This window comes from Anthonomus grandis, chromosome 14 (genome assembly GCF_022605725.1).
Source record: "Anthonomus grandis grandis chromosome 14, icAntGran1.3, whole genome shotgun sequence".
NCBI classification, from domain to species: Eukaryota; Metazoa; Arthropoda; class Insecta; order Coleoptera; family Curculionidae; genus Anthonomus; species Anthonomus grandis.
Window position 1 is genome coordinate 19,095,366 of NC_065559.1, and position 27,878 is coordinate 19,123,243.

General features: G+C 34.3%; 1 pseudogene; it reads right to left on the reverse strand.

Annotated features, from left to right (window-relative positions):
* Nucleotides 1–26,352, reverse strand: LOC126744775 (60S ribosomal protein L8-like; annotated as a pseudogene).
* Nucleotides 26,353–27,878: the final 1,526 nt, after the last annotated feature.

Below are 27,878 nucleotides of genomic sequence, written 5' to 3' on the forward strand. Positions count from 1 at the left end.
TTAATAGAACGAAGACATTGCGGCTGGAAGTTATAAATTTACCGTTTAGCCCCAATTATATAACCATATTTTCCTTATGATAAATAATCCTTTCAGAAAAAATATGTTTTAAAAATAAGTTATCTCAGACATTTATTTACCTCTTTATTTTGTAGTATCACTTAGAAGAGTAGATATTATTCTTATAATTTAAAATATTAACATGTGTTAAATGGCATAAAATTTAAAAGATTTTTTGGATTTTGCAAAAAGCAATTTTCAAAAACAATAGCGAAAAATGTAAACAGAACATGCCTATTATAAGACCGAAGGCTTTTAAGTTATAACCAGTCCTTCTGGAAGCAATACGAAATTTTACGACCGGACAAAATTTCTTTTTTACCACTCGAAGCTTTACCAATGGGTTGAAGGTTACCACCACGGAGGATGAGGATGCTCAACGGAGATTATAGCGACATTATGTGCCTTCGGTCAATAGTTCCTCTTCACCTTGCATTTGTAGTAAGTACGACCGGCTTTCAAGATGGGTTTGTCGGTCCTTCTTCCGCCAGCAACGATGCAATTATTTGAGAGAATTAGTTTTTTGGCGCCCAACAGAAACTTGATTCTGGTCTTTTTCAGACCGTGGTTGTGGGCGATTATAGTAGTTACGAGATGCGTGGGGCAGCCGATCTCTTATCACTGATTTTTTCTTCCAGGTTCCAAATGATGGTACTTTCTGACATAGTTCCAACTGGAAGTACATTACCAATTTGCGAATTAGGTTTCCTTTAAACAAATTGTCCAGTGTATATTATGAACAGCTCTTTACGAGTGTGAGTGCCAACTCTACAATTACCATTAAGCCAATACTTACATTTGAATTTCGCCCGATATCGTTTTGTGCGTTAGTAAATAGAGGACATACGTTATGCCTGAATCATCCAGTTCTACAGAAAAATTAATATTGCTTGGTCATTCATTCAATTCATCTTAGATATTCATAGAATCAGCTGGTATTCATAGAATTTTTTTTTAGTAATTTAAATCATAATAACTATTTACGCCTAATTAATTTCATGTAATAATGTAAAGAATTATTTTTAGATTTTTGTCTTGTCTTTATCCAGATTTAGAACTAATGGCGCAAGGTATGCTGCTCTAATAAGATTGAGTGCATTTGTAACATTGTGGGGTATACCATGGCAATTGGTTATATTTACTATTTACTAACTCCCTACTCCTTACACACATAAATCTTAAGGTAATTAACTACCCCTAACCATAATACCAACATGGTTTTTTTCAAAACGTCTGAAAATAGTGATTCTAAAAATTATACAATTAATATTTATTTTTGAAAAAGTTAAAGAGTTAGTATGGAGGATGTCAATTTCAGCATCTTTTTTGTTTGCCTGTTTATTTCTTGATTGATATTATGTGTACTCTCAGCTTAACTATTAGACCATGGTTAGCTATCAAATACTTAATGTATCTTACCTTAAAACAGCAAATTTTAGTTACAAATTAAAAATCATTAGCATTTCTTCAACTTTCCAGCCCCTTTTACTAAACAGAATTCAAAATGGAACGTAGAGAAAGCTAAGAAGGGTACCGTAGGAAATGTCCGATCAGTGTGATTTATCCCGACTTCTGCCGCATGAATTAAAAATCAAATTAAATCATAACCTATATATTAAAATATTAAACTCGTAAAAAAAACATATAAAGTTGAAGTAATCTAAAACGAACAGCGTTATCGCTTCACTAAATTCCAAAGGCATAATGAAAATATTAAAAAGAAAAATGAAATGCAAACTAGGATGAAACTAAAAAGGATAACATTATTAGTATATATAAAATGAGTAGTGTATAACTATCCTACCGACTGCGCAAGGTAAAATCGAAAACATTTCACTTGATCTCATCACTTGATTTGTCAACATCGGAAGATGGGATAAATCAAGTGATTCATGGTATTCTAAATCTGATTATATGAAAAGGAAAGAGTTTAAGTGGTAATTTAGTTTTTCTATTATTTCAAAGTCCAATTCCTCGCGAAACTGTACAAATGGTACCAATCTCTTGAGTTTGTTATAAAATCTAGTTAAATTCACGATGCATTCAGCTGAATTAAAAATACTCTTAACTTGCGATCTTTGCGATTAATGCAATATTAATTCTCTGACAATGCTATCGACTGCGCTAATTAAAATTCGATAACATTGGAATATCTGTTTTAAATCCCTGTTTATTAAATTATAAAATACGAAGATTTTTTGATATTATTTTAAATATCAACACAGAAATATTTTCCAGCATTTCATAATTTAAATTAATTTAGCATCTTGATTAACACAATTTTTTTGTCAAATTTTTCAAAGCTTTTCAGTCTTTTTATTTACCTTAGAACTAAGGTTAATAATGTTTACATTTAAATAACGATTGTATTTTGAAATAAAACAGCGATTAACATAACAAACATAATTATCATATCGTAAACGGAACAATGCAACAAGCAATAACTTCGTTGAGATTCAGATCTTACTAAACTTATAAACCGTAAGAAGTTTATTATTACCATGGGTCACTATGTAAGATAATGTTCCCTTTTATCGGTCAGTGAAATTGAAAAAACTGCTTTGTCTATGATTTACTGCTTTAACTGCATACCACATAATAGTTTAAATATCGAATCATTCACCAAATTATGGTATTTACCACATGTTTGCACATGACCACTTTTAAACTGGCTAATGTTTTATATATCAGATAGAGAAAAGTGCGTTTAAATAAAAAACATACTAAATAAAATAGAAAACAATCCTTTTAAGTCCTCAAGACTTGATATGCAATTTGGAGTTCCTCAGAGAGGAATTCTCTCCCCACTTGTTTTTCTTATGTCTGTATTAACGTATTGAATTATATAACTAGACAAGACTCCCACATTTGTCAATTTGTAGATAATATCTTAATCATCATCATATCCTATATAATTAAAAGCAGGCTACTGAGGATGTGTCAGTCATAGAACAGCTAGAGTTAGAATATGCACTAACTCATGAATACTAATAGTCAACATCCAAATCTCACTCCCGAGAACATTCTTGACTACCAACTGGATATAGACCAAAGACTATCCAACGCGCAAAACGCAGAGTAATTCTTACTAGATAATCTGGTACAATACACGATATTCCCGACTAATAGAACCAGAAAAACCACAACAAAATTGAAAAGCACTAGAATCCCCAGCATATCCACAAGGTACATACGTAAAGGATCAAGACTTATAACACAAATATGATAAATGAAAGTATAGTAAGAAATTCCACAAAATACTCAAAAAGAATAAAGCAAGAGGCAGAAATAGGATTTCATGGATTTAAAGGTCAACCTTGCATTAACAACAGAAACAATGCTTACAGTACATCTACATAGATTGGACTACTAACTTGGATTCAGAGGAAATCCCCGAAGTCAACGAAATAAGAAAGGCCTTGTGCCAAATTAAAAATAACAAGACACCTGGAGAAATCAGACAGACTGACAACAGAAATGCTTAAATTAGGTGCAGAATCTCTACTGAAGAGAATATAAGAAATCATTGATAGGTGCATTATTAAACAGAGAATACCACAGCTGTAGCCAACTTATCCACTTATTCAAAAAAGGAGATAAAACGGCACTCTAAAATTGTCGCTATATCATTTTCTTATCTCATTTCTATGGATTATTGACAAGAGTGCTGACAAACCTCTTAATGGAAAAGTTGGATTTCTACCAACATTCAGAGCAGGCAGGTTTCACAAATGGATATAGTACGGTTGACCATTTCCAAGCCATCCGCGTAGTTATATAAAGAAAAGCACCCAATATAACTTTGCTATGTACGAGGAATTCATAGATTATGAGAAGGCTTCTGACTCTATAGAACTACGCGCCATTCTAGAAGCCTTACATAATGCCAGAATAGATTATAGATATTTGGGAATAATATCATTCGTCTAGAAAATAGTTGCAATGATTATTAAATTAGACGAAATGATAAGAATGAAGTAAATCAAAATGGCAAGAGAAGTTCAGACAGGAAGTTACTGTCTCTCCAAAACTCTTTACACTGTTGCTAGAAGACGTTTTCAAGATGCTGGATTGAGAGCAAAATGGTATTGGGCTGAACGGCAAATCGCTGTAATCATTACCTCATCATCAGAGGAACTTTAGAATGCTTGAATCATGTATATGCAAAAGTGGAACTTTAAACGAATCTTTTCAAAAACTGAAATTTTAAGAAAAAACAAAAAGGTATGGTCAATCAATGAAAAATCAAAAACATTAAAAAGTATCTATATTTGAAATATAACCATGAGACTCAGTATAGAACAGCAGGAAAAAACAGCTGAAATTTTGAGAAGAATCAGACATAAGTGGGCGGCATTTGGTAAACTGTGCTATATATTTAAGAGCAAAATTCCGAACAGTCTAAAAAGGGATAGATGCATTTTGCCAGTCAATGCGTATGGCCTAGAGGCAATGACGGTAATGGTACAAAGCGCTTACAGACTAAGAGTAAGCTATGAAAAGAACTATGATAGGCATCAGCCTTTGCGACGATATTCGAAACGAAAACATTCGTCAACAAACGATACTCACTGACATCATTGAAAAAATATCCAACACTGAATGGTCTTGGGTAGGACACTTCGTCAGACAGAAGACGTGGACAAAAAGATTATTGTGTTGGAGAAAAACTGGATGAAGACAACAAAACCGAAAGTACTAGAAAAAATTAAATACATTCTTTAGTGGATAGATAACGGCTGGTATTGAAAACGTTAATCATTGTACGAAATTAGAACATCGATGCAGTTGCAAGCTACAAGGAGTTTTCTATGAACTTTTTAAACTGGTGGAAGCAGACTTGTTAACTGTTAAACGCCCTCTAAAATTCTATTGTTATGCACTTTAAAGTTAATCCCCTAACTAATAAAAATCCTTAAAAAATTAAGACTCCACTAAATTTCTTAGCTTACACATTTACAATACACTAACTTGAGGTTCCAACCTCGCAAAAAGCTTGGCCTGGAAATATTGTGCTTTGTTGTAAGCAACTTATCGCGTAAGGTAGATTTGCTTATAGTTAGACTCTTCATTTACTTAGAAATCATTAATTATGGAGCTTCTTTTGAACTGAAGCATTAACTAATTCCCCAAAAACTTATGATTAAAGCCCTAGACGGGACTGGTGCTTTGGAACATGCTGCCCCTTTATCTGGAAAGCATTATACATATGTATATCCTTTTTCTTCCTTATATTTCTATAAACTTTTAGTTTTCACAAAAATCTACAGTCATAAATTCGCGCAAGAAACTCGGACCATCATATAGGTATGCTGACCAATAACATAGGTTATGTTTGAGAAGAGTGCAATTTTCTTGTCGCCCAAGACACTTAATAAGTTACCAATCAGCTTAAAAATAATCAGCAGTATTAACAAATCTAAATAAAACAACTACTTTTAGATAATCCTTTATACTGCCATAATAATTTTTTCTCCTTAAATCTTTGAACTTGAAAATTCATACGCAGGTTTTTTTTTTTTTTTATGGTAAATACAACCACAACAGGAAAGTCCTATGGTCACTCTTGGAGTGGTGCTTGCGCGAAGATATTTGTGGGCATTTATCTTGAATCGCTGTAGATTGTATGCGTCGGGAAATATGTGAGGTGGAAGCCCGTTCCACAAAGAAGATGTTCTCTAGATGAATAAATCCCGATACAGCGACATCCTTGGGGTAGGCAGGTGGACTCGATGTTGATGAGCCGCAACTGCTAGACGCGTCCTTCTTGCCGGAACAGCTCTGGGTGGGATCAGGCCTGCCAGCTCAGAGGATCACTTACCGTGATAATTGGGTAGAATAAACAGAGATCAGCCACCTTTCTCCTGTGCTCCAGACTATCCAGACTCTTTGTCAGTTCTGGTTTGTCGATAAGATGAATAGCTCTTTTCTGTATAGAATCCAGCAGGTTTAAAGTATGCTTGGGTACAGAGCTCCAGACATGCGAGCAATACTCGAGGGAAGGGCGTATTTGAGCCTTATAAAGAGTCAGCAGCTGTTCTGGTGTATAAAGTTTTTTCATTTTGAAAAGCACTCCGAGTTTTTTGGAAGCCGCCCTCTCGACCTCGGCAACGTGGTCATGCCAGGACACAGTGTTGGTGACCTCGACTCCTAGAAGATGTAAAGATGATTTCATTGGCAATGTTTTCCCTGCCATAACCAGCTCCGGGCCACCAAGGTTAGTCTTCATCGTAAATACTGCAGCCTGCGTTTTTTTAGCGTTAACATTGACCAAATTGTTATTGCCCCTCTTCAAGATTGTTCTAATATCGTTGTTGGTTGAAGCTACTTGTTGCTGCTTAAGATTCTGAGAACTTGCGGCTGTCGTTGGTTTGACGGACTTAAATGTGGAAATAAATGTGCTATCGTCCGCAAAGCTGTAGATTGGATTGACAGTGGTTCCTGGCAAATCGTTGATATATATCAAGAAAAGGGTGGGGGATAGAATGCATCCTTGAGGGACTCCGGCGTTAAAATTAAAATTTGTCGGAGAGGTATCCATCGACGGCTACTTGGATTATTCGTTGTTCAAGAAAACTTTTGATCCAATTTAATAATGAGTTTTGTATGCCGATTGAGAAGAGCTTGGTTAGTAGTCCCTCATGCCACACTCTGTCAAATGCCTTGAAAATGTCAAGAGCGACTGAGCGGGACTCGCCGTGCTTCTCCATGGCCTACGTCATACACTTGTGGACGGAGAAGATCGATGGTGGATCTAAGCTTTCAGAAGCCGTATTGATGATCGCTGATTAGACTGCTTTCTCCATAATCTTCGATATTACCGAAACAAGTGCAATCGGGCGGTAATTGGAGGGCATCGTCTTCTTACCCTTTTTGGGTACAGCTTGCACTCGAGCAGTTTTCCAGCTTGTTGGAAATTGGCCCTGCTTATACGATGCCGTGAACAGTCTACATAAGGGTGGAGTCAATTCGTCTGCACAACGTTTTAGTATTAGGGCTAGAATTCCATCGGGTCCAGAAGCTTTATTGGTGTCTACGCTTTTAAGAATTTTATTTATAATTCGTTGGGGAAACGAAATTTCTCCCATCGATAAATTCACCCTTGGCAAATATGGCGGTGTTTTGCCTTGCGAGTGCAGAGTAGAATTGGACGCGAAGAGTTTACCCAGTAAGTTGGCGTTTTCCCTTGCTGTTACCGCGATAGAACCATCATCTGCTGTTAGGGGTGGCAAGGCCGACTTAGCAAATCCTTGACTAACGGCTTTCGATATCGACCAAAAAGATCTTGTTCCATTTGGGCAGTTTAGCAGTTTGTTTTTGATCCTGTTGTTGACACTCTCTTTGCATTCATCAATAATTCGCTTGCAGTTATTTCTGGAGGCTAAAAAGTTCCTCCGATTTTCGATGGAAGGATGTTGACGCCATTTGCGATATGCTGCGTTTTTAGTGTTTACTACCTTTTTGCAATTCAGGTTGAACCCTTGCTTGTTGTTTGATCCGCATTTAGTAGAAAAAGGGATATAAGCTTCCATTCCTGCCAAGATCGTCTGTGTAATTTGGTTTGCACATTCTGATATGTTATTGGTTCTAAAGCAGACTTTTTTCCAAGAGAATGAGCGATAAAATTCCCGAAGATTGTTCCACTCTGCTGATGTATAGTGCCATACCTTCCGCGGCATCGGAGGATCCTGCGTTTTAACCTCCAACTGGCAAGAGACTGTTATCAATTTGTGGTCCGATGTTCCTAGGCGGACATGTACTGATACAGTGTATGAGTCACGGTCTGAAGCCAAGACCAGATCTAGGATCTAGGAGACTCGCGAACTCGCCGTCTCGATCGGGGATTCTGAAAGGTTCCTCCACAAGCTGCGTAAGCCCGCATATGGTGGCAAATAGCTCAGCTTCTCGTCCTTCATCGTCGTTCTTCTTGCAGAAGCGCAGCCAGTTGATATTGTGAACGTTAAAATCACCCATGACGATGATTTCTGCGCTTAGGTAGTCAATTTGCAGATGGTTAATGCAATCAACTAGGTTCAAAAAGAGCCGTCTATATTGGGTGTCGCTTGGTGGTCTGTAGATACAGCAGATAAATTTCGTGGCACCACTTGCTATTATTTTGAACCACATGACGTCGAAGTCCGCAGATTCAAGCGTTTCCTCCCGCTGGCAACTCAAATCGTTCTTGACAAATACTGCCAATCCAAAGTTTAGTCGAAATCGAGTGTGTAGATCGTATCCAGGATAAATGAGGTGAACATTTGCTGTTGAAGGTTTTACCTTTGTTTCTGCCAATGCCAGAATGTGAGGCTTATTTGATTGCAGGTGTTGGTGTACTGCATTAATATTGGTGTTTAGGCCTCTGATGTTGCAGAAATTGATTTTTAGGCTTTTTAATCCGTCTGATGGACCCCCCCGATCAGCCTCCGCCCGGAGATCCGAATGGGAGGCGAGTTTACCTCCGGAAAGTTTTGGTCGTGAGGGCGCCATTATGCATTTACTTTTCTTCTCCATTTCCCCTTTGGAAACCGGACACATCGACATGGCGGCGAAACGTGAGTTCCATGGAACGACTTCACGCTGCCTAAGTCCTATGTGGTGGTATTGAACCGGGCGATGCAAGTGGACAACATCTACCACCAAAAATGTTTGGTCAATATATATTATATGTGTATCAGTTTAGTCTTTAATTTGTAGTTTTTTGTCTTCAATTTTACCTTAATAAGTATTGCTATGGTATATGTTCTGTTTGGCTTGATAATGATATTATAAAAGTATTATTTTATATCTAGATTAGGCTTGAGTGTGACGTATGCTATGTTCATTATTGAATCTGTGTAATAAAGGATTTGATAAATATATAAAAATAAAAACTTCTAAAAATAAAAATTTTTCCCAATACTTCCCAATACCCAGTGCAAAAATTAAACTTCAATCTTATTTATAATAATATAAATATATAATAATTATGATACCTTATATAATGTATTTAGAGCGTGTGTTTTTAAAGGCTATAAGAACAAAGCGTAAACTAGTTTAATTAATTTGTTTTAATTTCTAAGACTTTTTTAAGCTTAAATCCATTAAATTAAAAGTTCTAAAGTAAACCCTTGAGGCGAAAGCCTTTTTCATTAACGTTAAAAAAATAGTTTTGTAAACGTAAAATAACTGGGATTTTACAAAATAAGTCGGTTAATGACTGTTGAAGAGGTCCTTTTTGCCGTTTAATTATACTTGACTCTGCCCTTTAATTTACGAAGTTTTTGTGTGCCTGCCTTTTGGGTCCCTTTTCCGGAGTGTCATGTGGGTATGCTCCACTATGCGCTCGAATACTTGGTTGAAAACCTTTTTTATCTTTGTACATATTATATATTTTATAGCACCGAAATTTCCCTTTGAAATATACTGTTTGGAGAAATTCTTTGTCACATGAAAGTATAAGGTAAATTTAAAAAGCGAGCTGGGATGACTGAGCGAAAAATGAGCAAAAAATATTTTATGATATTTTTAAAACAGAATAGAAATGTACAATATTGGCATTTAAGTATTCTAGGCTAAACATTTTTCCTACTTTATTTTTAAATAACAGCTACTAATTTAATTTAAATGTTTTAGGTTTGGTTCATTTATTTATAACTTAAATTAAAATTATTTCCTTAATATATTATAGCGTAGGTATTTTAGATTATTTTAAACCATAACACATAAACAAATCGACTATTTTTAGAACTAACGTTTGCACTAGCACAACGCTTTAACTAATAAAAGACTACTAATACAATAAAATTAAATAAATTATGTGAGCTGTCTAACACACTGTTTATTTACATTTATTTTTAATAACTTGGGAGCACTTGATTGGGTACACTCGATAATGACCTAAAAAAATAACACATTTTAATTATTTATTTACTTATTTTGTTCACATCTCAAAAGTGCTAGTCATTTACCAATAACCCCAATCCAAAACTGACTTTACATAGCATATTGAGTTTGAACCAATTATTGATAAAAAAGTGAGAATGAAGTAAAAAAATGTAAAATTTAAAAAATTATTAAGAATTTCTTTCTACTTACATATAATTCACAATTATACCTGGCTTAACTTGATTATCACGTTGATCATTATATATGCTATTAATTCACATTTAAAGCCTTAATTAACCAAATTCTTTAACTTTTAAAGCACTCTAGAAGGAATTATATTACCTCTTTAGGTCATAAACACAAATTTCCACACGCAAATCAAGAATATCAAATATGTAAATACGGATTAATTCATAAATAAAAAAGGCTGTCAAATGTCACTTACATCAACAAATATTATTTTATTATTTATTGGGGTGGCTACTGTACTAGTACGATTATCGTAATTTTCTCTCGTGTCTTATTATAGGTAAGTATTTGTTTGTTTATATAATTATAATACACAGTGTAGGGTTAAAAAAAACATTAGATTACTGACCCTAATGTGCCAGAAAGAGAATAAAGAAAGAATGGCAAGATTATGGTGGCTCCAGCTACAGTCGGATAGGGTGAGTTACTAATAATTAGAGAGAGGACGCCATGTAATTAAACACCATAATGCCAACAGAACGATGTCAATACTATTCTCTTATTTCCCTGAGACCCAACCTTAATCACGAAAAATCAACTCCCAAGTTGCACAATACTATTCACCTGGTCAATAAACCTTGAGACAGGTGTGGTACAATAATATAATAGTGATATATGTTATTTATTTTCAAGTATCATACTGTATATTAATTTGTTATAGAATAAATTATTATTATTGTTAAATATTTATGCAATACTATTGCACACGTATGCACGACAATTATGTAGAACACTGTTTTTAAATAACTACTAATATACCAGATATCATCGAAGAGAGTAATATACAATGGTGTAAGCGCATTTGGCATTCTTATTTATAATTCCTAAATCGAACCTTCACATGGCGATCCTGCCAGTGCCACACCATTTTTTAGTGCATTTTTCAGTAAGAGTAGTAAAAGTATGGGAGCTAGTTGCTGTAAAGTGTGCTAATGTACAGTAACATACAGTGTGAGTCAATATGGGTACTACTAACACCAAGCATGCTGAAGTTACGGACACAGGTGTTGTAAACTCCAATTTTATAGTGGAAGAACAAGCTATAAATGTCCCTATGGATATCCGTATTCTGCTTTATATAATCACTGTGGCTGTTATAACCTTGGTGTTACTAAAAATTAGGAAGGCTTACCGCAGAAACATGAAAAGAGACTTGTCAAGAAGTCTTATGCTAAAAGCTCCAGTTGGTGATGTCTAAGTAAGACTATTACATAGTGGTTTGTGTTTGTGAGTTCGTGTTAGTGAAAGAAGAAGCAATGTGTTTATTGGAAGATGGAAGAAGGAGATGTAATGGAGATTTTGCATCCGTCCCAGGACATGGACCACACAAATGTTATATTATAGTTGGTATGTAATTTTATTTATTTGTGTATATTTAGAATAAGATTTTTTTTGGCTATTTAGCAGTTTTAAAATATTTTTGGGGGTAAAACTATTTTTTTTATTAGTTCATAAAGTAATCGAAAGTTATAATATTATAATATATTAAATAATATATTATACAGTTACGTATTACATATATATAGCTGAATAATAATTTTTATGTTGGATTTTTGTTTACATTTTTCATGTACTACTATTATGTTAGATTTTTTTTACCGTAATTTAGGCTAAATTTAGTTTATTTCAATTTAGTTATTTTTATGTTCAATGTTCATATGTCAATGTATGTCAACTTGGGAAGAACTTTATACCAAGTTATCAAATTTAAAAATATTAATTACTAACGAATCAAAAAGAGTCTTATAAGACTTCTTCTTAAGAAAAAAATACCTAAATCAGAGGAAATTAAAAAAGAAGTTAGGGATAATTTACTTAAATACTATAATACCTTTGTGCAACTTGTATTACATGATTACAAAAATTTTTTCCGTCTCAAGAGATAAAGTAGTGAGGGTATATCAAGTATTAAATGTTTCGTATAAAATACCTACATCGTGCACTGAACTAATTGATCCAAACGTGATTGAGGAGGATATTATTGACAGTGAAAACTCTTCAGAGGGTTCAGACGAAGAAAATACAAACATTGAAATTAAAATTGAAACTGGCAAAATGGCGATGACTAAAATTGATTTTTTTAATTTCACCAGCAGGGTTTTGTGCAATGATTTTGATGGCTCAGCGGATAAACTTCGATCTTTTATTGACGCACTAACTTTAATCCAAGAAAATTGCGAAGGGCACGAAGCAAATGCCGTGGCTCTTATTAAAACTAAATTAGTTGGTAAAGCAAGAGATCTTATTGGCGATAATGATACCATACCAATTATAATTCAAAAACTAACAAGCAATATTAAGGGTGAAAGTTCGCAGTTAGTTTCGGCAAAATTATTAGCTCTTAAACAAGGATCCAGCGATACATCAAAATATGCATCTGACATATAGAAGCTTTAGCAACAAGCTTAAAAAGAGCGTACATAAATGAAGGTGTACCAGTAAATGTAGCAGAGGGTTATACAACTAATATTGCAGTTAAAGCCCTAAAATCGAATGCAACCTCAGAAAGATCCAGGTTGATAATGGAAGCAGGCACATTCAACACAACTCAAGACGCCTTGACAAAGTTTGTTAGCATCGAAACTGAATCAAAAAATTCTACAGTCCTTTTTACACAAAATCGATTCAACAATAGAGGAAATCCAAATTATAGAGGTCATTATCCTAGGGCGCAAGGACAATGGAAAAGAGGAGGATTTAATAGAAATCCTGAAGTTCCTATCCATAATAATTATCATGGTGGCCATAGCAGATATAGAGGTCACAGGGGCTATTCTCAACGAGGCAGAGGAAACTATTCTGTGCGCAGCTTTGAGACAGATAATTCGGGAAACGAATTATCACCCCAACCAGGTCCATTGGGGGAGCAATAAATATTTTTAACATGGACCTATCGTTGTCAAATTTTATCGTCGTTCAGACCCAAATGACACAAAATGAAACAATAACATTAATCGTAGATACTGGTGCCGATATTTCTTTAATTAAGCGAACAAAAATCGATAAAAACCAAATAGTTGACAGAGCAAATGCTAGCAGGATAAACGGTGTTACAAAAGGACATATAACTTCCATAGGTACTACTAAAACTGTAATGTTTATTGACAATTTTTCTTTAAGACAAAATTTTCACATAGTTGAGGATAATTTTCCCATACCAGCAGATGGAATTCTTGGTAGAGATTTTATTACACAATATCAATGTCAATTGGACTACTCTAATTGGACAATGCAAATAAGACTGCATAATAATTTAATCTCTATACCAATTCACACTGAACACTGTTTTTAAATAACTACTAATATACCAGATATCATCGAAGAGAGTAATATACAATGGTGTAAGCGCATTTGGCATTCTTATTTATAATTCCTAAATCGAACCTTCACACAGGACCAAAAAGACAAGTTCAAAACCTTTCGAACACATCTATATGCATACCTTTAAAATTTCAAATGCATGTTTTTTAACCATAATTGATTCCTTCTCGCGGTATGGTCAAGCCTACCCCTTAATCTCATTAACCGGAATTTCTATAATAGAAAGCCTATTTTAATTTAAAGGTCATTATTGTTTGCCTCAGAAAATAACTGTAGACTCAGGTACTGAATTTAAAAATAAAGAAGTTGAAGATTTTTGTAAACTCTATAAAATTGAATTACATTTCACCACCTCAAAAAATAGTAACAGTAATATACCAGTAGAACGGTTTCATTCCACTTTAATCGAACATTTTAGGTGCCTAAAAGAACAACACAGTCATTGCACAGCTGACCAGCCGATAAAACGTGCCGTATTAGGTTACAACAACTCTATTCATAGTGTAACAAAGCATACACCTTTCGAGATAATAAAAGGCCATATAAATAATACGAATCCCTTTGACTTAAGCGACCACGTAATTATATCTAATTATGTACAGTCTCATAAAGATAACACGAAATTATTATTTAGCAAGATTCGAGAAAGGAATGCGATGACTAAGGAAAAGGTTATAAATAAGTGTAACGAAAAGAGGTCAGAACCCCTGGACTTTTCTCAAGAGAAAAATGCTTTTATAAGAACAAAATTAAGAAATAAAAACATGCAAAAATTCAAAAAAGTCCCCATAAAATCTCAAAGTAGTATTAAAATATTCACTAAAAAGGGTTCTTATCATAAAAATATTGCCGGACTTCCAAAAATTAAAAAACGAAAATCTTTGCAGGAAAACTAGAATGAAGAACATTCCACTCTTACTTTACCTGTTTCAAATTAATTTAGATTATCAAAATCTTATTAATTTTGTAGATAATTTAGAGGACGCCATTATGCTTGCAAAACTAAATGCTTTACATGATAGTATTATATCCACCTATGAATTAGAAAATATGATGGGCTATTTAAAATCAATTTATAACAAAGATCAGTTGCCAACTTTTAAGAACCCAATTAACTATTATCAATTTTTGGGAACTCAAGTAAATTTCTCTGATAACAAAATAATTTTTGCTATTCACGTACCAATCTTGAAACCTCAACATATTCATTCCTTCGCCTTTTTCCTATAATCCAAAACTCCCAATTAATCATCCCTAAATACCATTACTTGGCACGAACGAAGCAAGAGGTCCAGTTTAAAGCAACCGATTGCCCTTTCCTGGAACATGCCTTTTACTGCAAGGAGGAGTTCTATCCACGTGACGTACGCATCCTCCAAGTCCTGGACAATGTGAAGCCCACTAGTTGCCAGATCATTGAAGCCTATGTTGACGAATCCATTGCTGAGCAAGTGACTACAGACGAGGTCCTGATTTTACCCCAGCAAAAAGTTAGAATTGCCACCCAGTGTAATATGGATCAATCGTTCGATCTGGATGGACCCACTTTACTAAAGATGCCCAGTAAGTGCACTATCCAACTTGATCAAAAGAAATTTAGTAATACTTTCAAGATCCAGTATGGAAGGTCACTCGTACTACAAATAGTAAACTTTTCTGATCCTTCTGTTCTGAGAAGTGAAAACTTTACTGAAATATACTTCAATGAAATCTACCAGCTCTCGAGACAAATCAATCAGTTTTCACCTGTACAAGAAATTTCCAAGAACCGGTCCAATACCAGATGCTATCAGTAGGTACCTTAGCAATCCTGATCTTGGTACTACTCATCATATGTCTACTCAAAGGGAAGACCGCTATCCAAAGATGCCAGAAAAAGACACCAAAGGATGCGGAACGAGCAGCCCCAAATCCAGAAAATATCCCTATTTTCTGACTTGAGGAGGGAGGAGTTATGTGAACATCTTCCATGGTCACTTCCAGGGAACCCATGGAATTGTCGATGTCAGCATTGTCCCACGACCATGAATATCGCAGATTATAAATATATGTACTTTTGTATTTTACCTCATTCTTACTTGTTCTGTCAATAGTAACGTAAATCCGTATCTGTAATTTTTCTTAAATAAAATTTATTTTTAAAAAGAAGTTGTGCCGATCCCTTTATCTAACTTGTGCTAACATATATTAAATTAATATTATTAAAATTATTACTTAAGTGAAACAAATATTCTCGCACACGTTTAATGTTTTCTAGGGCAAATCGTGACCATAACAATCTTGAATATAATTGTTAATCCAAATAAGCTGGTGTGAGGTGGTGTATTAATCGCCATTAAAAGTAGGTATAACGTGAAAATTATAAATATTAATTTTCATGTTTTCAATATTCATATATTGTGCTGAGTGGCTCTTTACGATCCTATGAAAACCTATAGAATATTCTTGTATCTCATAAATAACTTGTAAATTATAACGATTTATTATAATCGGAGACTTTAATTTAGTGAAAAAAAAATTAAATTGCAATTCTGGCAATATTAATAGCTTTCCTAATTCAATACTACTTACATTCTAACGATCGAAAACACCAGACTGAAATATTAAGCAGTGTTGCTACTGCTTACTATTTCGTTACTTCAACATTAAAAATTAAAGAACTTAATAGTAATAAATCAATTAATAACTGGCGCAAGACAAAGTATTTTCTATGTATACTCTTATGAATCCTATATCCCAAATATATTTTTTTTAAAGGCAATATAAAGAAGGGAAAATTGTGTATGCATATGCAGCCTATTTTTACAGACTGTTAGATATATAATCCGTCCAATTTTTTTAAGAATTTTAATCTTATGGTAATTTTTTTTGAATAAAATAGATTAAAGTAATTACTAACAAGTAATTAATAATGAAATTAATACCTAACTATTTTCTGGTGACAATAAATTATGATTAAAAAAAAAAAGTAAATGTGAGTTCTATGCTCGCCTGATTAGCAGCTTAAGTATTTCTACTATTGGAACTTCCCCTCTTGCATTATTCGATTCATTTATCGTTGTTTTGATACACACGCTTCTGTAGGCTTTTCTTATAGCTTTTACTAATTAACTTTACTATGCCTATTTATACTAAAGAAGAGTGCGCTGACATGATAATGGCGTAAAACATTACACGGATAAATACTCGTGAAGGCCCAAGGATTTATCAGGAGATGTATCCTAATCGAAAAAGCAATTTCAACGATATGGTGCAAAATGTTGCAATTGACAGAAGAAGATGTCAAGCCTTTGTAAAAGCTCTTAAGTATTTGTGCTATTACGCGTGCTCTTAATCTAACCTTTTGGAAAGCGTGGTCTCTTAATGGGTGCCTACCGAATGTCGTTAAGCCAACATTAAAAAATGATTGGAAGACTAAAACTTAAATTTTTTTGGTTACAGTTCTAGAAGAAGACGTTCCTTCTTACACTTTTCTTTACACAACAAAACCTCCATAATTTAATTTTTAAGTTATCATTATGAATAGTTTATTAGAACTTCGGTAGTGACAAATATTCGCAAGGGTATTCATTGGAGGCGTGTTTAACTCAATAAAACAATTTACTAAAAAAAAAGTAATCAATATAAATGAATCTTTAATATTTACAACTCTAAAATAAACTTGTATCCAAATATATCGACCAAACAAATATAGATATCGAAAATAATATCGAACCTGTTTTATTTATTCGACCGATCACATCCTTCCGTTGCGTTATGCAGGTGTGGGTTCGCCTTTATGTACTCTTTGCGGAACAAATTGGTTCAGGTGATACATCTGAATGGGTTATTATTATCGGGTTTGGATTGTCAAGTTGGTTGTCAGCTGTCAATTCGAAATGACTGTCGCTTATCACTGTCACTCGATCTTTAAGTCTTGTTGAAAGCGTGTTGTGAGTAAATTTTCTTGAGGTAAAAATCCTGAAATATGAGAATTTAAAAACATCCGTATCACCCTTTATAAGGCTCACCCTATTAAGGCTAACCCATTTCTATGGCCTTAAAGATAATGTCTTTTAACTAGGCATTAACTCGATACACAGAGGGGCTTACTCCATCTTATCCCTCAATCTAACCTGAGCATTTTATGGCCCCCTAATATCAATGGGTGAATAACCTATTGATAAATAACACTATAATAGTCATAAAATATACAGGGTGTCCCGAAAAAGAAAACCAATCCGCCGGCCACATTGTGGCCACATATGGATCAAAATAATGCGACTTTCGTTATGCTCGGTATTCAATATACAGGGCGTCAAAATGAAAAATATAAAATCATTTCATAAGATCATCAGTTTCATAAGATATTAAATTAAAATTTAGTGTGAAGAGGTTTTTTTAAACGAAAAATTGAAATCCGTTTACGGAATCGCTATACCTTGCAGAGAGCGTCACCTGCAGTATATTTTTTGCATGTGTTAAAAATACCAAATAAAAAATTCTAATTATCCAATCTTTTCTTGTAAAAAAAGTATTACAAACATATTCATCGATTCTCTGTTGTCAAGTTTATACGCATGTTCAAAGGAGGAAATTTTCAGCTATATAGCAAAACATATCAGAATGTTAATTTAACTAATTGATGTTTTGGATCAAAAATATAAAGTAGAAATAGATATGCGTTATTCTAAGCGCAAAAGTAACATATTCAAAGCAAAAAAAAGTTATAAACAATCTTAATCTTAAGACCGCTTCTAAAAAATTTGAAATGGCAACACCGCAAGCATAATTTGATGTCATCTTGCGAAATGTCATTTTGACAAACGGCTTTATGTTGTGGCATTTGTGAAGTTCAGTGTTTTTTCTTTAATTTTTGGTTGAATAAGGCAAAAGGTTGGGTCATTTCAGTGTTTCTGCGCTGTTACAACTATTACGATAGCAAAAATTTGTGCTGTTTGTGCCGCACCGAAAAGGGCGCTTTAAGCCGATATTTTCACAAGTAAATACAGATATTGTCAGAACATCATATTAAGAGACCACCGTCGTCATAAACGTAAAATAATAAAAACTTATAAAGAAATCTATAGTAATTATAAAATATTTAATTTCCATAAAAATGCTTTTTATTAGATAAGTACCCTTACTCTAATGAAGTACTTTAAAAAACGCATAAAGAGTTCATAAACAGCAATATTGTTTATAATTTAAAGCATAATCTATTAATTATAGATACTTTATAGAGTATCGTATCATATTTTATGATAAAAAATGCTTCATATTTTATTAAAAAGGAATAGTATTGTTTTACGTGTGTTAAAATAAGTGACAAATTTTTATGATATTATAAAGTGTTTTTATTTTCCATTTCTATATAAGCATTTTGCAATCATTGTATCATAGATGTTGCAAAGATGAGCAAACAGAAATCAAAGCAAACAAACTGCCCATAGTTCCACGGCTTTGCTAATTCTAGCCTTTTAATGTTCTAAGTTGAACTGCCTCCAGTGGGGAAAAATATCTTCAATACTATGTCAGTTCTGTCAACACTATGTCAAATCAAATATCAAAAAGTTAATACTATGGCAATCAAATATCGGTAAAGGCGAAATCTTGTTAGTCAGCAATCACAGTTTTGATAAATGACTGTGACGATAATGACCATGAGCTTCGAGCATTGTGGACCGGGGTCCAAATTAAATTTTATTACTAATGAATTAGTGTCTTTATTAAAAATAAATGTGAGTGAGGTTAATATGTCACTTGTAGAAATTAATAAGGCACTGAAAAAGGTGTCAAAATATGTGAATTTAAATATCAAGTTAACCACTTTCAATTTTTGAATTGTAAATTTAAATTGTGTTCTGTTGAATAAAATCACCAATATTTGTTCTAATATAATGTTGGCAGATTTTTCCTTTAATGTGCCCTCTAAAACAGACATTTTATTGGGGGATGAGGTATATGAAGTGTTATTGCGTCAAAAAATAAAGACCGACAAAAGCATTCATTGCTATGGAGTACCCGCGAAAAAGGTATTAATCGAAAGAATAAGATGCCGCTTTTGTAACAATTAGAGAAGAAATGCGTTTATCTACCCTAATGATTAAAGTACAAAAGATATGCTGAGTATGCATTAGGAACAAAGAAAAACAGCAAAAATAATTGAACAAAGATTATAACTAGAGAACAGTTATTAGTTTGCTTTTTTTAAATAAACCATTATACAAGGTGTCCAAAAAGGGTATCAGCAATGTGATGTTTGCATAAACCAAATACACCATATTTCTATGATCATTTATTTATGGCAAATTAATGTACAGTCAATGGAAATTTATGAACCAAAAACAATGTTGTCTAAATGGTGTCCATTGCGCTGTATGCACTCTTTAAATCGAGAACGAAGATTATTGATAAATACTCCACACATTTTCCATTATATTAATCTTATTTGCTTCTGGATATTTGGCTTTAATTGATTTGTATCAGCTGGATTGTTCTCGTAGACTTACTTTTGACTTACTTTTGAGCTAGCCCCATAAGAAATTATCAAGTGGCGACAGGTCCGGGCTGCTAGGAGGCCTGTTAATATTGCCTCTTCTTGAAATGACTTTATTGGGGAATAATTGTTGAACAGCTTCAGTTGCCCGATTTGACGTATGGCATGTCGCACCATCCTGCTGAAACCAGGTTTTTAAGTTAAAAACTTGAAACTGTCGGAGAGATAGTGAAAGAAAATCTTGTAACATTGCACAATACCGCTCGGTATTAACAGTAAGTGCCCGTCCATTTTGATCTTCAAAAAAATACGGCCCAATTATGCCATCAACAGACATAGCAGCCCATACGACCACTTTGGGGCTATGCGGACGTTCGTGTTTTGTGCGAGGATTAACGTCAGACCAGTACCTGCAATTTTGCTTATTTACGTGGCCATTTACATGAAAATTAGCCTTATCACTGAATAAAATGTTATTGAAATCGACGAATTGTTCCATCATTTCATTGACAAATTCTAACCATGTATTGTAATCCCTCGGTTTTAATTAATTAAAATGTCTTTGGTCAAAATGTTATGTAAAGATGATCTTTTGAGAGTAGTCGTCTGACTTCGCTTCCGTACAGATAAGGTTAGATTCTCTCTGACTGATTGACGTACTCGTTCGATGTTTTCTGCACATCTTACGATTCGTGGGCGGCCTGGATTATGAATTTTCACTATGGATCCAGTAGCTTCAAACATTCTAATCCATTTTCTAATAACATCAGGGCTAGGTGATAATTGAATATCATGTAATTGGTAATGAGCGCGATATAGACGGTGTGCTGTCACGATTGAATTATTGTTTTGGTAAAATGCACGTACACAAAAAACGCGTTGCTCCCCGGTAAACGGCTCCATTGCAACTGAAATTTCTTGAACCCGTTTACATTTTGACTCCCACTGTAAGTGGCGGCGTTGCCATATTTGGACACCTTGTAATTTCTTTAACATTAATTATCGATCTAATTATTTTAAGAGAGCTATATGCAAAATGTGCCTTATAATAAAAAAGATATTTATATGTACTTATCTTGTGTATTTTTGTACGATGAAATTCAATTATTGCAATGCCAAGAACTGATTATTTAAGAGTTAAGTTCTCTCACGAAATTATTGTTACTCAATGGCATATTGGTGGTATGGCTGAAATAATTTTCTGCATAATAGTCAACGATAACGAAGAATCATTATGTGTTTGTATTGTGTTTTTATTGAGAGCATCGTGGTTAAGTTGAAAGGCTAACGAAATAGAAGAGATATTTCAATCATTTGATATTTATATGCGTGCATTTCAAACATATTAAATTAAATAGTATGGTATAGCATAATGTGGGTTTATTATTTATTGGACATACCTCTGAACATACCTTATCATATTAAAATATTCGTTTTGATATTAAATAAATGGTTTAAATGCTTTAAGGCATATTTGATATACTGAAATAAATAAATAGTGTTAGTATAATTTTTGCTGTTAGTGTAGTAAGAATATGTTTTACAATATAGTCAATATACCAAAGCAACATCTTATTCGTGAAACATACTTATGACCTGCTGTAGTACGGTCAACCTGTAATCTTTTGTTAGTAAAAATAGATGAAATCTTGATATTTTGCCAAAAGTTAGTTTTCCGTATGAAAAGCCCAAAAGCATAAAGTTGCGCTCTTCGCCGTTCTTTTTTGGAAAACTGAAATTTTGTAATCGATTTTTTGCAAGAACCAAGGCTTTTAAGGAAAAGTGTGCTAAACAAAAAATGCTTACGATTAAATTGCCTTGAATTCTTATTAAAGATCTTTTCTGTAAAACCAAAGGCATAGAAGATAGAGAGAGCTTAAATTTACTTTTTCAAAATTTTGTCCTAAAATAATTTTTTTTCAATGTTTCAAATATTTTCAACCTATAGCACTCAAAAAAAAATTACAAAAATGATGTATGCATTGTTTTTTTTAATATCTCGTTATCGAGTTACCGCGCGTTGATTTTCCAAAAATCGCATTATATCATTATGAATGGCATGTAATAATTTATTGGAGCTGTTCTATTTCACTTAACGTTCCCGGAACATGTAATTTAATAAAATATTGTGTTATTTATTCCTCCTTGGATGATTTTTACGGATGGTATCGATGACCTACCATGCCAAGTATTCAAGAAACCGAAGAGTTATGACCAAGATGTTGAAGAACTGAGAGTATCTGAAAGTGCATCAATCTCTAAAGCGGAAAAAGAAATCTGTAAAGAACCACCGACTAAAAAAAGAAAAATAAGAAGCCTAAGAAAATCATAAGTCATGAGCTCTCTTGGGGCATGACGAGACCGAACATCATATTGTACAAAAATACCTTAAACCCGAAATTGTCAATTGATATTGTTTTCTTCTATGCACTACTGTTCATTAATAAATTCTATTAGCATATTTAATATTGGTAAGCCAGCTTTAGTAAAAATGTAGTTATAATGAAATTAATCAGCTAAAAATATTTAGTCGACATGTTTCCCTGCATGCAAAACCATCTGATAATTTGTGATATTCTTTAGATGACTTTCAAAACCTTCTATAAAAATGTTATTTATATTTCAATTCTCTAAAAAAATCAGTCGCTAGTTCCCGTATTATAAATGTTTATTAAAACAAATATGCAAAAAATAATAAGTTTATTTAAAATAATTCTAAATGAGGCGTAATCTATTTTTTAAACAAAAGTAACTTGAATTATAGTAATGATAATCTAGACTTGCACTTAGGAGATTATTACTCAAATATTGAATAGTGGAAGAATTTAGGACTAGTTTTGGAGAAGGATTTGCGATTTAAATTATATTAGATTTGCTAAACTATATCTTCTTATTATGCTACCTTATTTACGCAGAAATTACCCTTCGTGTGTTTTCATCTCTCCCTCCCTTCACTTCCTTTCACATGTAGAGAACAGAGTTACATGTCATGAACCTTAGAAATTGTTTTCTGTGCCTCATAATCATCTAACATTATTTCGCCGTTGTTTGTTTTATAATGCCATTACGACATATAATAAGATTCCGCTTTCCTACAAAAGCTGTTAGCTAAAATCTTTCATAAAGCAGGTAAAATATTTTTCTGACAGTGTTAGTAATTAGTTGCTTTTAGTAGTGTATTTCAAATTATTTCTTTAATATTAATTTTATCACAAGTTGATTTGTAATTGTAGAGGCTTAAGTAGAATACCCATAGACATATAAATAAGGGGAGACAACACGTTTCATTCATAAATTCGGTTTGTTGACGATCAAGCATGTCTTTATGCTTTAACGTAAGCGGAACAGAGACAGAGAAGAGAGAGACCGCCAGAAAACCGTCAACATCGCATCAAACGATTCACGTATCTACGAGTGCAATCAGATGCGCCCGCCATATGAGCCGGCGATATTGGCTTCTCCGTCTGTCACTAATAAAAGGAGAAAGACGTAATGACATCATCTGGCAGTCCAAAAATATTTCATATCAGTCGGCTATATTTCGTCGGCGTCGCCCAGTGGCGTAACCGTAAAAAAAAATTAAAAATTGGTGTAATCAAAAATATTTATATTAAAATATTTTATGAAATTAATTAGCGATGGTAAAGATTGTAGATATCTTTTTCTTATTTAATTACATACGAAACATTAAAAAAATTTACGTATATTACCCGGTTGGTTATAATACATAGGTACATAATTATTATATTCTTGTAGCATCACGAATATATCGGCTGGTCGAAGACCTGGGAATTTATCATCACACCACCCGAAAAATGACCCGAGAACGTAGGTGAATCATCGTGGAACCGTGCCTGCTCAAGTAAAAACGATGGCATGCAGTCGTTGCGATTTTGGGGGGTAAACAAGTCGGCTCTTGACTCGATGTGGCTATTTTTTCACGTATTATAATATTAAAGTTTTTGATAATTATTAAGTGTTTTATGTTTAAAACCTTTGTGAGTTATTATAGTGCAGCGGAGCGATTAAAACGCTCTATCCGAAGCAGTTTTCGTGTAATTTTGTGACTATATGTATTGTTTTATTGTGTTGAAGTTTACTGTTATTTTTTTGGAGTTAATAATATTTTGGCCTAGTTCGGTTGTGTAAGCTGTTGTTCGCTGTTGTTAGTTGTTGTTGTTGGATAAAGTTAGTTGTTGTTGCTGCACTCGTACGTGCAGCTAAGAAACTTTTTTTTTTTTTAAATTGTTTGTCTTTATAACAAAACATGGGTAAAAAGCGTAGGCGTCCTAGTAGCTCTACTAGTTCTACGAGTAGCAGCTCTAGTACTTCATCTAGTAGTGATTGTGCAGGACGATACAAAAGAAAACGTAAACAAAGAAAAACTCATAGAAAAACAACTGTAAGTACTCCGGAACATAACTTAAATACCTCCAAATCAATTTCTACGAAAGATAGTGGTAATCAAACACTCTCCTCAGTGTCAGTACCTAGTAAAGTAGTAGATAACCGCTTACAGCGTCCTATAGAAAAAGTTTTTGTTCAAGTACATAATACAAATAGGCCATTTGAAGAAAGTTTGTCCCACAACGAAAGGCGTAATATTCAATCGCAAAATAGTGATCGTTTGACACACGTACGTGATGTAGACGTTACACACAGACGTGATACGGTCAGGAGGTCACTAAATCAGGCAAATTGGGACAACATACAAACCATTCCTGAAGCTAACATCACAGAGAGTCCACGCTCTGATGTTTATGGTGCAAACGAAACTGAATCGAACAAACGAATTAAACAGCTGGAAGAATTGGTAGACCTGTTATTACAAAATGACAATAGGGGCGCTATACGCTTATCTATTAAGCCCGACTGTATCCCAGAATTTTCGCCTGGAAATCATGGTGAGAACTGTAGTAAGTGGCTAGACAAAATTGATCAGCTGTCACAGATCAATAGGTGGGACGAGAAAACGACGATCTATCATATGCAGTCGAGATTATCAGGGCTAGCCAGAACTTGGTATAATAGTCTTGATGATTATAAACATACTTGGAGTGAATGGAAGCAACTACTGATTGAAGCATTTCCAGACTATCATGATTTTCCTATGGCTATAAAAAAACTAGTTCGCCGCATTAAGTTACCTGATGAGAGTTGGACTGAATACTACTTTGGAAAAATGCAGTTACTTCGCCAATGCGAAATATCGGGAAAAAATGCTGTAGCTATGCTGATGGAAATGCAAGACTCTTAAATGCTGAAATGGCAGAATTAACTCAGCTCGAAAGCTTGCCACCTAAAAAAATAATTTTGCGAGCAATAAAAAGTGTTAAAATTCCACCCAATCACATTGGCTTGGTGCGATGTTCAAATTCGGATGGTTATGATGGTGACGTTTTTCTGGATCTTCGAAAGTCTTTTGAGCCTACAAAAGAATCCATTGTTCCAAGATGTGTGACTTCTACGTCAGATTTAAGACTTCCAATTCTGAACACAGAAAATACTATTAGTATTTTCAAGACCAAGTTGTTGCTAGAGGGATTCCATGCATTCAAAATGCTACACAGGTTGTAGGTATTTTACTACGCTTGATATGGCTAGTGGATATCACCAGATAAAAATAGCGGAGGACTCAATACAGAAAACAGCATTCGTTACGCCGGATGATTTTAGGTGCAATGAGATTTTCAACAGCTCTGGCATACATGGATGACATACTTGTGCCATCCCCAAGTTTTGAATCTGGATTAATAGCCCTCGCTGATGTACTTGAAACTTTTAGGGATGCAGGAGTTACTTTACGCCTGTCAAAATGCCAGTTTTTTTTTACATCATATAGATTATCTTGGTCACGAGATAAGTGCCAGTGGTATTCGACCGGGCACTATGAAAATCAAGGCCGTTAATAATTTTCCTATTCCTAAAAATGTCCACCAAATTCGTCAATTTGTTGGGCTATGCAGCTATTTTAGAAAATACGTAAAAGACTTTGCTCAAGTTGCACGCCCGTTGACTTCCTTAACGAAAAAGGATGTTAGTTTTGAATGGGGAGAAGCACAGAGTTACGCCTTTATTAAACTTAAACAAAAACTAATTGAGTGACCCGTTTTAGCAATCTATAATTCTTGCCTAAATACAGAGCTTCATACTGACGCCTCAAAGCTTGGTCTCGGCGGTATACTAATGCAGCAACAAGCCGACAATAGGCTAAGACCTGTAATGTATTATAGCCGACAAACTACCAAAGAAGAACAAAGATACCATTCGTTCGAGCTAGAAAGTTTGGCTGTTGTGAATTCTTTGCAGAGGTTTCGAGTTTACTTGCTGGGACTACACTTTAAAATAGTCACCGATTGTAACGCTATAAGGATGGCCATGACGAAACGTGACCTTATCCCTAGAATTGGTAGATGGTGGCTCATTACGCAAGAGTATAATTTTACTATTGAGTACCGACCAGGGACGAAAATGGCTCACGTAGACGCACTGAGTCGTAACCCTGTGGAAGGACCCAAGGAAACACAGGAAACTATTGATATCTTTCAGGTGGACATAACAAATGATGATTGGGTTTTGGCAACTCAAATAAAAGATGAACGTTCTAAATTTTTAATTGAAGTTCTCTCGTCCAAACCAGAAGATGACAGATACACAAAGATTTTAAGCTTAAGGATGGTATGTACCTAAAATAGCTCGACGAGTTGTAACCATGTTCCTTACTTGAGAGGACTCTAGAAAATATAGCAAATAAGTATTGGTTTCCTAGGATGAGGAAGTATGTAAGTCGATATATCTCAGCTTGTTTAGCTTGTGCATACAATAAGGTACCCAGTGGAAAGAAGGAGGGTCACTTACATCCAATCCCAAAGGCAACGATTCCAATGGATACCTTACGCCTGGATCATTTAGGACCTTAACAAGTACAAAAGGAAATGCTTATTTGATAATGACAATAGATGCTTTTACAAAATTTTTATTTGTAAAGCCGGTGAAAAACACAAAGGCTGGGCCAGTTAAAACTTTTTTGGAATATATTTTCCAGACATTTGGCGTACCTAGGCGAATAATATGTGACAGAGGCTCATGTTTTACGAGTGAGACTTTTAAAGAATTTACCAAAAATCTTGGTATACAGGTCATTTTAAATGCCACAGCAACACCACGTGCAAATGGCCTAATAGAACGTTACAACCGGACAATATTGTCATCAATAGCAGCTTCTCATGAAGATGAGAGGAAGTGGGATAACACAATTAGTTTTATTACGTTTAGTATGAACTCTTCGACTAATAAAGCGACAGGGAAAAGTCCCTACGAGTTGCTATTTGGGTACAAGCCTAGGGGAATGCACGATTCATTTCTAAGTGGGGCTGTATCTTACGAAAAAGTGGATAACGATATCCATAAAACTAGAGAAGAAGCTGGAAAACGACTCCAGGATGATCAGGATAGGCAAAAGGCTTATTTTGATAAAAAACGAAAGAAGTGGCACAAGTACCTAGTAGGGGATTTAGTAGTCCTACGACGGGCAAATCTTGCAAATGACGGTAAAAGTGCAAAGTTAGTGCCCAAGTATCAGGGTCCCTTTATAGTAAAAGTACTTGATAATGACAGATACGTAGTAGAAGACCTGCCAGGTTCAAAAAAGAAATACAGAGGTATTAGTTCGGTCGACCGTATGAAGCTTTTTACGGCTGCTTGTGAAAGCAGTAGTAGTAGTGACTCAGACACGAAAGCTGAGGAAAATGTTTTAGTTAATGACAAATGATTTAGATAAATAAAGGAGACTGAGGAAATTTGTGATGTTAGTGGGATGTCTAGCTAGCATCTACGTTGACTCCAACGTTCCTGTCTCCAAAGTGTAATTTGTTTGATAATATGTATGTGTTTGTTTTTACAGGTA